General features: G+C 32.5%; 1 long non-coding RNA gene across 1 annotated transcript; it reads left to right on the forward strand.

Moving 5' to 3' along the window:
* Positions 1–972: 972 nt before the first annotated feature.
* Positions 973–1,583, forward strand: LOC149540560 (uncharacterized). Its single transcript, XR_016356023.1, has 2 exons — positions 973–1,061; positions 1,239–1,583. It is a non-coding gene; the product is annotated as an uncharacterized LOC149540560 (long non-coding RNA).
* The last annotated feature ends 8,785 nt before the right edge of the window (positions 1,584–10,368 follow it).

Here is a 10,368-nt window from a genome sequence, read left to right on the forward strand (position 1 = left end):
CAATTATTCTATTTATAGTGAACATTATGTGTTTGTCATGCTTTTGTTCTACCTCCTCTACCACAACAATGGCGCTGCTATGAAGGGTTTCAAGCACTATCAACAAACATCTAGTAATGGTTCATTGGTGCTGGAGAATGAAGTGAAGGCTTCAATGGAATGTAACTTGTTCAGGGGAATGAATCTAATGAGTTCTATGACAGCCTTAACAAGTGCTGCAATTGTCTTAACCATATGTCAAACAGTTCTGTTGAGGCTAAAAAGATATGCTTTTGTTGGCTATTGCTATTGATAATGTGCTTCACACTTATGGTCTCCCTACTTGATACTATGATTATTGAGGTGGGCAACTAGAACTGTATGAATTATAAAGACTATCATTTCCAAATCTAAAACAATGATGTCAGATTTTATTAGAGGGAACGTAACAAAGAAGTTATAACTTTCCATGAATGATTACTGCATGCATGGCTATATAATGAGAGAAGCAAATCAGTCTACTGAGAATATATAGTCTCTATTCATGCTTTATGATTTGTTCTTGGTGGTTGAAACAATTTATTACGCCGAGAGGCGTTCTATACAATGGCAGCACAAATGCCCAGCACGGGAATATGCCAAGATTCCTGTCAATAAAAAAGAATTGGGAGCAGTTACAAACTTCCAAATTAAATATTAAAAAAAATTTCCGAAATAATAGCTGGCCGAAATAATAGGCTCGAAAAAGTAGGGGCCGAAAAAGTAGGACCCGAAAAAATAGGGCCCGAAAAAATAGGGGCGAAATAATTTCAATATGATTTTTTTTTTGGTTATATATAATTTTGCATGCACATTCATGCTTTTTTTTTGCGGGAAGTGGGGAAATTTGAAACAAATTCGTGGAATGTGAAGAGACGTCTGTTGGGGGATATGAAGAGCCTCTCAGAAGTTATAAAACCAAGGCTCCTCATTTCATTTTCATTTTATGTTTTTGCAGGAAGGAAGAGGTGGAGGTTATTGGAGGATTAGATTGGAGTTTTTGAATAGGAGTAAATTGAAGTTTTGGAGTAACATTTTTGCAGGTGAGATTTCTATTTTTTATTTACCTTTTCATTTAGATTTAGATGTAGAAGTAAATTGAAATTCAAAATTAGTTATAATATTCTACTTTGATTTATATTTCAATTTTAATTAATTTCATTTAGATTTAGAATTCTATTCATATGACCGAAATTGAGGCCACTAGAGGACCTGTGCAGAGTTTTTCGTGGAGATAAGCATGTGGGTACTGAATCAAGGCACATTAGGCCTCTTGGAGATGTAATTGCGGTGACTTCCATGGCTTTTTGAATCGAATAGGGCAATCTAAACAATCTCAGATCTGAAATTCTTTTTTTCCTTTTCAACCGAAGACAGAACAAAGATTGCTTGCAAGAAATTTTGCAGAGTTTAAGATTTGATTGCTTATGGCCGACTATTCTTGGTAACTGATATTTCTATTGTATATTCCTGTGCCCAGCACAGGAAGTTTTAATCTATACAATTTATTTTGTGCATTTAGTGCACAAACTAAAGAATGCATATGCAATCAATTTTTTTATCAATCTTTATGATAGCTTTTTTTTTAAAATAGAAAATAGAAATTATTCTTTTATGTATGTAGAAAAAAATTAGAAAGATTTTATGTATGTAAAAAATTAAAAGAATTCTATATACATCTAGATTTATTGAAAAGAATTCTATTTACATCTAGATATTTTGATAGAAATAACCATAATGTAAAAACAAAATATAAAATAGAAATGTTAATATATGTATGTAGAAAAAATTAGAAAGATTGCATGCATCTAAAAAAATTCTATTTACATCTAGATTTTTTTAGAATGGAAAAAAATGGATAATAGAAATATCAGTTGCATGTTTGTAGAAATAAATTAGAAAAACATGTATTTAGAAATTAAAAAGATTCTATATGTGTCTAATTTTTAGATTTTACTTTATTCTAAACTAATTATTGATGGATATATATTTTAAAAATATTTATGTAGTTTAAAGTTTAGATTTTAATTAATTTGTATGCAAATAGGAAAAAGAATAAATATTTTATATATATGTAGATTAATTTCTATTTTTAAAATTTACAAGTAAATGAGTACTTTATTCATTTAAAGTAAACAAGTTTTTAAGTAATATATTTTTATTTTAGAAATATATTAATCATAATGTTCATTTATTATTACTTATTTAATATACTTACTCTCAAATCTAAGACAATATAAATGATATTTTATTAACTTTGAAATAGGGAAGTGTTAAGCAAGTTCGTTTACAAAAATACCAAAAATATATTTGGTCTTTGATCATATTGGAGTTAATATTAGAAATATAAATATGATCATTAACAATTAAGCTAAATTCAGTTCAAAACAATAATGTTATTTAAATTTAAATAAATTTTTTTGAAAAGAATTCTATTTACATCTAGATTTTTTTAGAATGGAAAAAAATGGATAATAGAAATATCAGTTGCATGTTTGTAGAAATAAATTAGAAAAACATGTATATAGAAATTAAAAAGATTCTATATGTGTCTAATTTTTAGATTTTACTTTATTCTAAACTATTTATTGATGGATATATATTTTAAAAATATTTATGTAGTTTAAAGTTTAGATTTTAATTAATTTGTATGCAAATAGGAAAAAGAATAAATATTTTATATATATGTAGATTAATTTCTATTTTAAAAATTCACGAGTAAATGAGTACTTTATTCATTTAAAGTAAACAAGTTTTTAAGTAATATATTTTTATTTTAGAAATATATTAATCATAATGTTCATTTATTATTACTTATTTAATATACTTACTCTCAAATCTAAGACAATAGAAATGATATTTTATTAACTTTGAAATAGGGAAGTGTTAAGCAAGTTCGTTTACAAAAATACCAAAAATATATTTGGTCTTTGATCAAATTGGAGTTAATATTAGAAATATAAATATGATCATTAACAATTAAGCTAAATTCAATTCAAAACAATAATATTATTTAAATTTAAATAAAATAAGCCATGTTTACTTTGAAACATCAAACAACTAATTAACTAATACAATAATTAAAATAAATGAATCTATTATGACATAGAAAAATATTTTCGAAGTATAATTTCTTTGTTTTTGAATTAATATGAATTTTTTTTTCTACTTGAAAAGATAAACCATCCTAATTGTCATCCTTAGTTAACCCTAACAACAACCCTTACCTTAGCCCTAGCCCCAACAATGATGTACAATATAACTATAATCCAACATTAAACTATAATTATAGCACTAAAACATATCCCTATTGATATAACGAAAATCTCAGTCCAAACCATAATCTAAACCAAAAACCTACACACTAATATTGGTTATAGTCCTAAACCTAAAATCTAACCCTTAACCATAATGTAAAAAAAAACTCCAAAATATTGATCAAAATCCTAAACCTACCTATACGGATAACCATGATATTAAACTCTAAATCCAGTCCCAAGGTCCTAACCATGGTGTAAACCTATAACCGAACTCTTAAAAAATTTACTAATCCCTGATCCTAATCACATTCCCAACTTTAAACTTGAACCATAAACCATAGTTGTAACCATAATCATAAACTTAAACAAAACCCTAACCCTAAAGGTACAATCATAAAATTAATCATAGCTTAGACCCTAATCCTAGCACAAACCACAATCATGACCAAATATAAATCTTCACCTTACCCCTAATCATAATTTCAATGTTAACCCTAACATTAGTTTCGATCCTACCATGATATGAACCCTAATATAGACTTCACCTTGATCCTCACCCTAATCTTAAGTCTAATTAAACCCTGACTAAAACCTAATCTAAATGATATATCTAACTATAATCCTAACTGTAATTATCATACAACCCAATGCTAACCCTCATGTATATTTAACCCCTAATCTTAACTCTAAATATTCTATAAACTCTAGAATTGACCTTGATTCTAACCATAACCCTAAAATCTAAATTGTAACCATAGCACGAAAGGTGGGGACCCCCGCTACATGGCACAATTCTGGGTCTTGGAGCCTTGCGAAAGCACTACAAAGTGAGGAAATGTCATAAAGGTGACATGTAGTAGCATGATGCAATTTTGGGCTTTAGAGCATTGCAGAAACAATGCAGCTTAAGGAGGCACTAGAATGGAGACTCATGGAAAGAAGAGGAAAGACATTCATGTTGCTGGCAAAAAACTATGAAAAGAGATAACATGATGTCTTAACCTCCCACAAAAAATGCAAGGTTGATCCCAAGGGGGGAATTTGGTTTCCCCAAAAATGAATGATGGTCATCGATGAAGGTCTTCCTCTCGAAATAGACGGCATAGATGCATCGTGAATCCTCACCAATGAAGGATTAAGTTGCAACCGTCGATGTAGATTCTCCCCTCAAAAAGGATGACTGAGATGCAACGAGGAAACTCCTTCCAATGAAGGATTAAGTCACATTCGTCGATCAAGATTGGCTTTATTTCCAATGGATGACTAAGATGTAGTGAAGAGATTCCTCCCAACAAACGAAGCAGATAGCACAAAAGGTGTGAACCCCCTCCATGTGGCACAATTTTGGGTCTTAAAGACTCATGAAAGCATTGTGGAGTGAGGAAATGTTGGAAAGGCAATGCGTGGTAGCATGATGCAATTTTGGGCTTCAGAGAATTGAAGAAACAATGTAGCATGACGATGCATCAGAATGGAGATGCATGGCAGCATCTTGTGCAATTCTAGGCTTTAGAGTGTTTCGAAGACACTAGCATATAAAGAAACGTTAGAATGGGAATGCATGGAAACATCTTGCACTTTTGGGAAGATGGGAAGATAGCTTGCGAAGAAATAAGAGTTATCGAATCTCGCAGCATGAATCAACCCGACCAAGAAAAAGTGATCCAGCATGGTCAATGAAGAAACCGAGCCAACACAAAATGTTAGCCGCCAACTTTAGCAATGTTAACCCTCTGCAAAGAACCTATCCCATTTAAGGTCTCTTAGATCAGACATCAGTGATGGGTTGAATAGGGGGAAAAAATAGCACACAATGCCCTCCTAAATGAAATTCTAAATGTAACACTAATAACCACAGTCCTACTTCTTTCCCTAACCTTATCCATGAGCGTGGGAATATACATATTATTATATAGGGCACCTTATATAGTAATAAATATAATCTAAAATCCCAACCCTTACTCCCCTCCTAACTATAATTGTGACCATAAGAAAACTTCTAAATATAACCCTTCCTCTAACTCTAACCCTAACCCTAACCCTAACTATAATTGTAACCCTATCCCTACCACTAACTATAACCCTGAATCTAACTCTACCATAATTGGACTTTAACCCTAACTATAACTATAACCCTAAACCTAACTCTAACCTTAACCGTAACCATAACTGTAACCCAAAACCTAACCCTAATCATAGCTAGGATTCTAATACTTTGTCTACCCCTAACTCAAACTATAGCCCTAACCATACCTCAAACTCTAACCGTAACTCATATTCTAACCCTAAACCTAACCCTAACCTTGATCCTAACCCTAACCCTAAGCCTAAGCCTAACCCTTTGTCTACCCCTATCTCTAACCCTAACCCTAACCCTAACCCTACCCCTAACTCTAACCCTAAATCTAACTCTTTATGCAAATCTAACTCTACCATAATTAGACTCTAACCCTAACCCTAACTTTAATCCTGACTGAAACCCTAACCCTAACCCTAACTCTAACCTTAACCCTGACTCAATCCCCTTACCCTAACCTTAACATTGATATAACTCTCTCTATATATAACCCTAACTCTAAATATAAACCTAACCCTAACCCTAACCCTAACCCTAAATCTAACTCTAACCCTAACTGTAAGCATAACCCTACCCCTACCCATAACTCTAACTGTAAATCTAACTCTACCATAATTGGATTTTAATTTTAACCCTAACCCTAACTCTAACCCTAACCTTGACTCAAAACTCTAACCCTAACCCTAACTCTAACATTAACCCAACTGTAAAATTAACTCTATTGGTAACTCAAACCCTAAAACTAACCCTAATTCTAACCCTAACTCTAACTCTAGCTCTAGCTCTAACCCTAACTCTAACCATAACTCAAACTCAAACCCTAAACCTAACCCTAATCCTAACCCAAATTATAATGCTCTGTCTACCCCTAACTCAAACTATAACCCTAACCCTAACTCAAACTCTAACCCTAACTCATACTCTAACCCTAAACCTGACCCTAGCCCTAACCCTAACCTAGAACCTTACCCTAACCCTAACCCTAACCCTATCTATAACCCTAATCCTAACCCTAACTCTAATCCTAATCTTAACCGTAATTCTAATCCTAACACTAACCTTAACCCTACCCCTAACTCTAACCATAAATCTAACTCTACCATAATTAGAATCTAACCCTAACCCTAACCTTAACCCTAGCTCAAACCCTTACCCTAACTTTGTCCCTAACCATATATCTACGTATGACTATAACATTTTGCATTACAATATCCAAAAATAAAATATATATTTTTATCTAAATTAAACTCCTTATATTAAATTTAAAATAATATTTGACTCAAACCTTAACCGTAACCCTAACCTTAACCATGAGCATTACTCTAACCCTAACCTTAACCATAAACATAACTCTACACCTAACTCTAACCCTAATTCTAACTCTACCATAATTGGACTCTAATCCTATCCCTAACCCTAACTATAAGCATAACTCTAACCCTAGCCTTAACCATGAGCATAACTCTAACGTTAGCCTTACTATAACCCTAACACTAACCCTAATCATAACCATAACCATAACTCTAACCCTAACCTTAACCATGACCATAACATTAACCCTAACCTTAACCATAAACATAACTCTAATCTAAACCATAACCATAACTCTAACAATAACCATAACCATAACTCTATCCCTAACCTTAACCATAGCTCAAACCCTAACCCTAACTCCAACCCTAACTCTAATGCTAACCCTAACCCTAATTCTATCCCTAAGGTTAACATTAACTATAATGGTAACTTTGTCCCTAACCATATATCTATGTATGACTATAACATTTTACATTACAATATCCTAAAAATAAAAAATATATTTTTAATCTATATTAAACTCCTTATATTAAATTTTTTAAAATATTTTGAAGCATAATTTTATACTAACTTCATACAACTCTAATTAAAAATTAATTAACAATTTTATAGTAACCTTATCAAAATAAAAAATAAAAAGTAAATATTTTTTCTATTGCGCCGCGACTGCCACTAGCTATATATACCTCTATATATATTACGCCGAGAGTAATCGTTCTCGAGGCGCCTATTTTTATTTTCATTAATCCCAACTTTGATTAAAATAACTTTGGGATTAAATAAAAATAGGCGCCTCGAGAACGATTACTCTCGGCGTAATATATATAGAGGTATATATAGCTAGTTACGCCGAGAGGCGTTCTATACAATGGCAGCACAAATGCCCAGCACGGGAATATGCCAAGATTCTTTGTCAATAAAAAAGAATTTATTTACTTCATATTTATTGTTTAATGAATATTTTTTCATTAACATTCTTTGCTATTGCATGTCACTTGGAAACATGATAAAGGCTTTTTTTGGACTGAAATTGCTATAGGAAATTGAGCTCAAATTACTAATGGAGCAACTAATGTTGATCTTATGAAGGATGCAATGATTGTAGAAAATGAATTAGATGTGATCCAACTATAATGCAAACAAACCCAGTTGTTACAATACCAGTAGTAGTAATTTTGTTCAGACAAAATGTAGCATGACACACCATTTATGTATAGAACACAACCACGTCATTTGCATGTGTTTAAGTTGTACTTCCATGTGCAATTCTAGTAATTTATATTATGATTATGATCTTTAATCTTATGATGCTTCATATGGACCTGATTCTTGGATTTAATCGGCGTAATCTTGGACTTGCAAGTACAAGTGCTAGTTATAATGTGACTATAAGTCACAACCCATCTAAGAGATGTAATCTATGTTTTGGGTCACGTATACATAGGGAAAAGAAGGATGGGAAGGGATATATGGGATATAGCAGATAGGGTGAATAAGGGAAGATATGAAAGAACAAAAAAAAGAAACCAATCATCAGACATAATAAGCAGCGATAGTCAAATTGGGATGGATATAGTGTACCGCCACGAGGATCAACAAGCAGCCAGGACAAGACATCCACGTAACACAGGGAAGATATGAACAAGAATGTATTATGGATGGTTCAACTAGGACACATTAGCATGAACAAGAATGTACTATTACATCCTGCAGTGCATCTCAAAGGGACCCAAGGACCCACCACTGACCGATTGGAAGGTAGATCGATCTAATCATAATATATGAAGTCCCCCGTGACATATGTGCGCACAAAAAGTAAAGTGAGGCTATGTTGGTTATCGTCGCAACTACAAAAGTCTTAGCATAAAAAAATCAATGGATACTATTATTAACACAAGAATTGCGAAACATAATCGTTGAAATATAGGGAAGAGACATTTAGCCAATGAAGGGATAATTTCTAAACCAATAAATATAAATACATTGTATACACAGTGCTGCTCAATTCATAATCAAGAAGAATTAATAATGAAGATTGGTACAAGTAATTACAGAATAGATGACATGTAAGGAAACACCTAGATGGAGATTGTAATTATAAGAAGTATAAAAAATCAAATGGATATAAGGAACAAACAATATCATTGGAGATAGCTGATAAATCAGTGGATGAGGTTTAGATCAACAAAGGAAAACAATACCATCAACATATAACACTACATGAACTTTAGTGAATGATACACTATGATTTGCAATTTGGTAAACCATACTGAGCGGTCTGCCAATAATAGAGACAATAAAAATGAATCCAAGTCAATAGAGCCAGTGATGAATATCTTGTTTGCATTAGACGCCTTCTTCGCACAATCATAGCTACACAATAGATGGAGCTGGTTGTGATTCTGATCCATTTAATTAACATATTTTTCCCAACCAATATTTTGGAGATAAGGATAATTAAATAAGATTGTAATAATCAGGAGATAAGGATAATTAAATAAGATCGTAATAATCAAGAGAAGAAGCCAATGCAAAGGTCTGATGCCAGCCAGTGCAAGGAATTCAAAATTCTCAATTAGGATAGCTGGAAATATTAATTTAATAATATATTATATTTAGTGGACAATAATTAGAGCAATAAAAACAACAAGTATTCATTGATATCTCTTTAGAAGATTACAAGGCTTACTATTTCGTGGTATGAGAGATTGCTTATCCAAGAAAATTGGCATATGGATATTTCAAAATTAGAAAGAAAGAACTCATTTACAGATTGCATTATAAGAATTTTGTTTGAAGATTGAATTGTAAGAATTGTACCTCATTTCCAAAGAGTGGACTATGGGGACATTTCAGGAAGTGCACTTTTATGGTGGGATTATGGGCAAAGTGAGAGGAGGAAGAGAGGCAAAGCCAAGAGTGTTTCTTGGGATAGAGTGGTGGCCAATATCAAAGGTAAATGTTTACCATTTGATTATTCATTACAAATATATAATGAGCTATATAGTTTGAAACAAAGAGACATGGGTGCTAAGTCATACATTGATGAGTTATACAAAAGATGTAGAAGGGCAAGACATATGGAACATGATGTAGGGAAAGTGGCTAGCTACTTTGGGGGATTAAGATTCAAAATTTAGGATGAGTTAACCCTAGGCAATGCAAGGACTATTGAGGAATGCTATTAGATGGCCATTAGTGCTGAAGAGAAGTTAGAAAGAAGGCAAGAAAGGCAGAACTAGTAAAGGAAGAGGTACACAGAGGTCTCATGAAGGTTCTAAAGATGCGATAAAAGATAAAGACCAAGTTGCTGACCAAAGAGGAGGATTCAAAGGTTTTAGAAGAATATTTGGTGGAGGTAGGAGTTCAAATAACTATTCAAGAAGATCCTTTCATTGTAATCAACTTAAGCATGAAGCATGGAAGTGTCTAGAAAGACAAGGATATACTTCAAGCAGTGGTGACCAAAGAGTTAAATTAGTACAAGAGGAAGATGCTAAAGTGTTCATTCCTGTATTCAAGTTGCACTAGGTGAATCATTACTGGTGAGAGGGAAAATCCTCAAGGCATCCAAGGAGAAAGAATTAACACAAAGGAGAACACTTTTCAAGACCACTTGTAAATGCAAAGGAAAGGTATTCAAAGTAGTAATAGATTCAAGGAGTACTAATTGTTGGAATCATTTTCTATGACACCAAA

Source organism: Cupressus sempervirens, chromosome 9 (genome assembly GCF_028749045.1).
Source record: "Cupressus sempervirens isolate cs-2001-9-10 chromosome 9, ASM2874904v1, whole genome shotgun sequence".
In the NCBI taxonomy this organism is placed as follows: domain Eukaryota; kingdom Viridiplantae; phylum Streptophyta; class Pinopsida; order Cupressales; family Cupressaceae; genus Cupressus; species Cupressus sempervirens.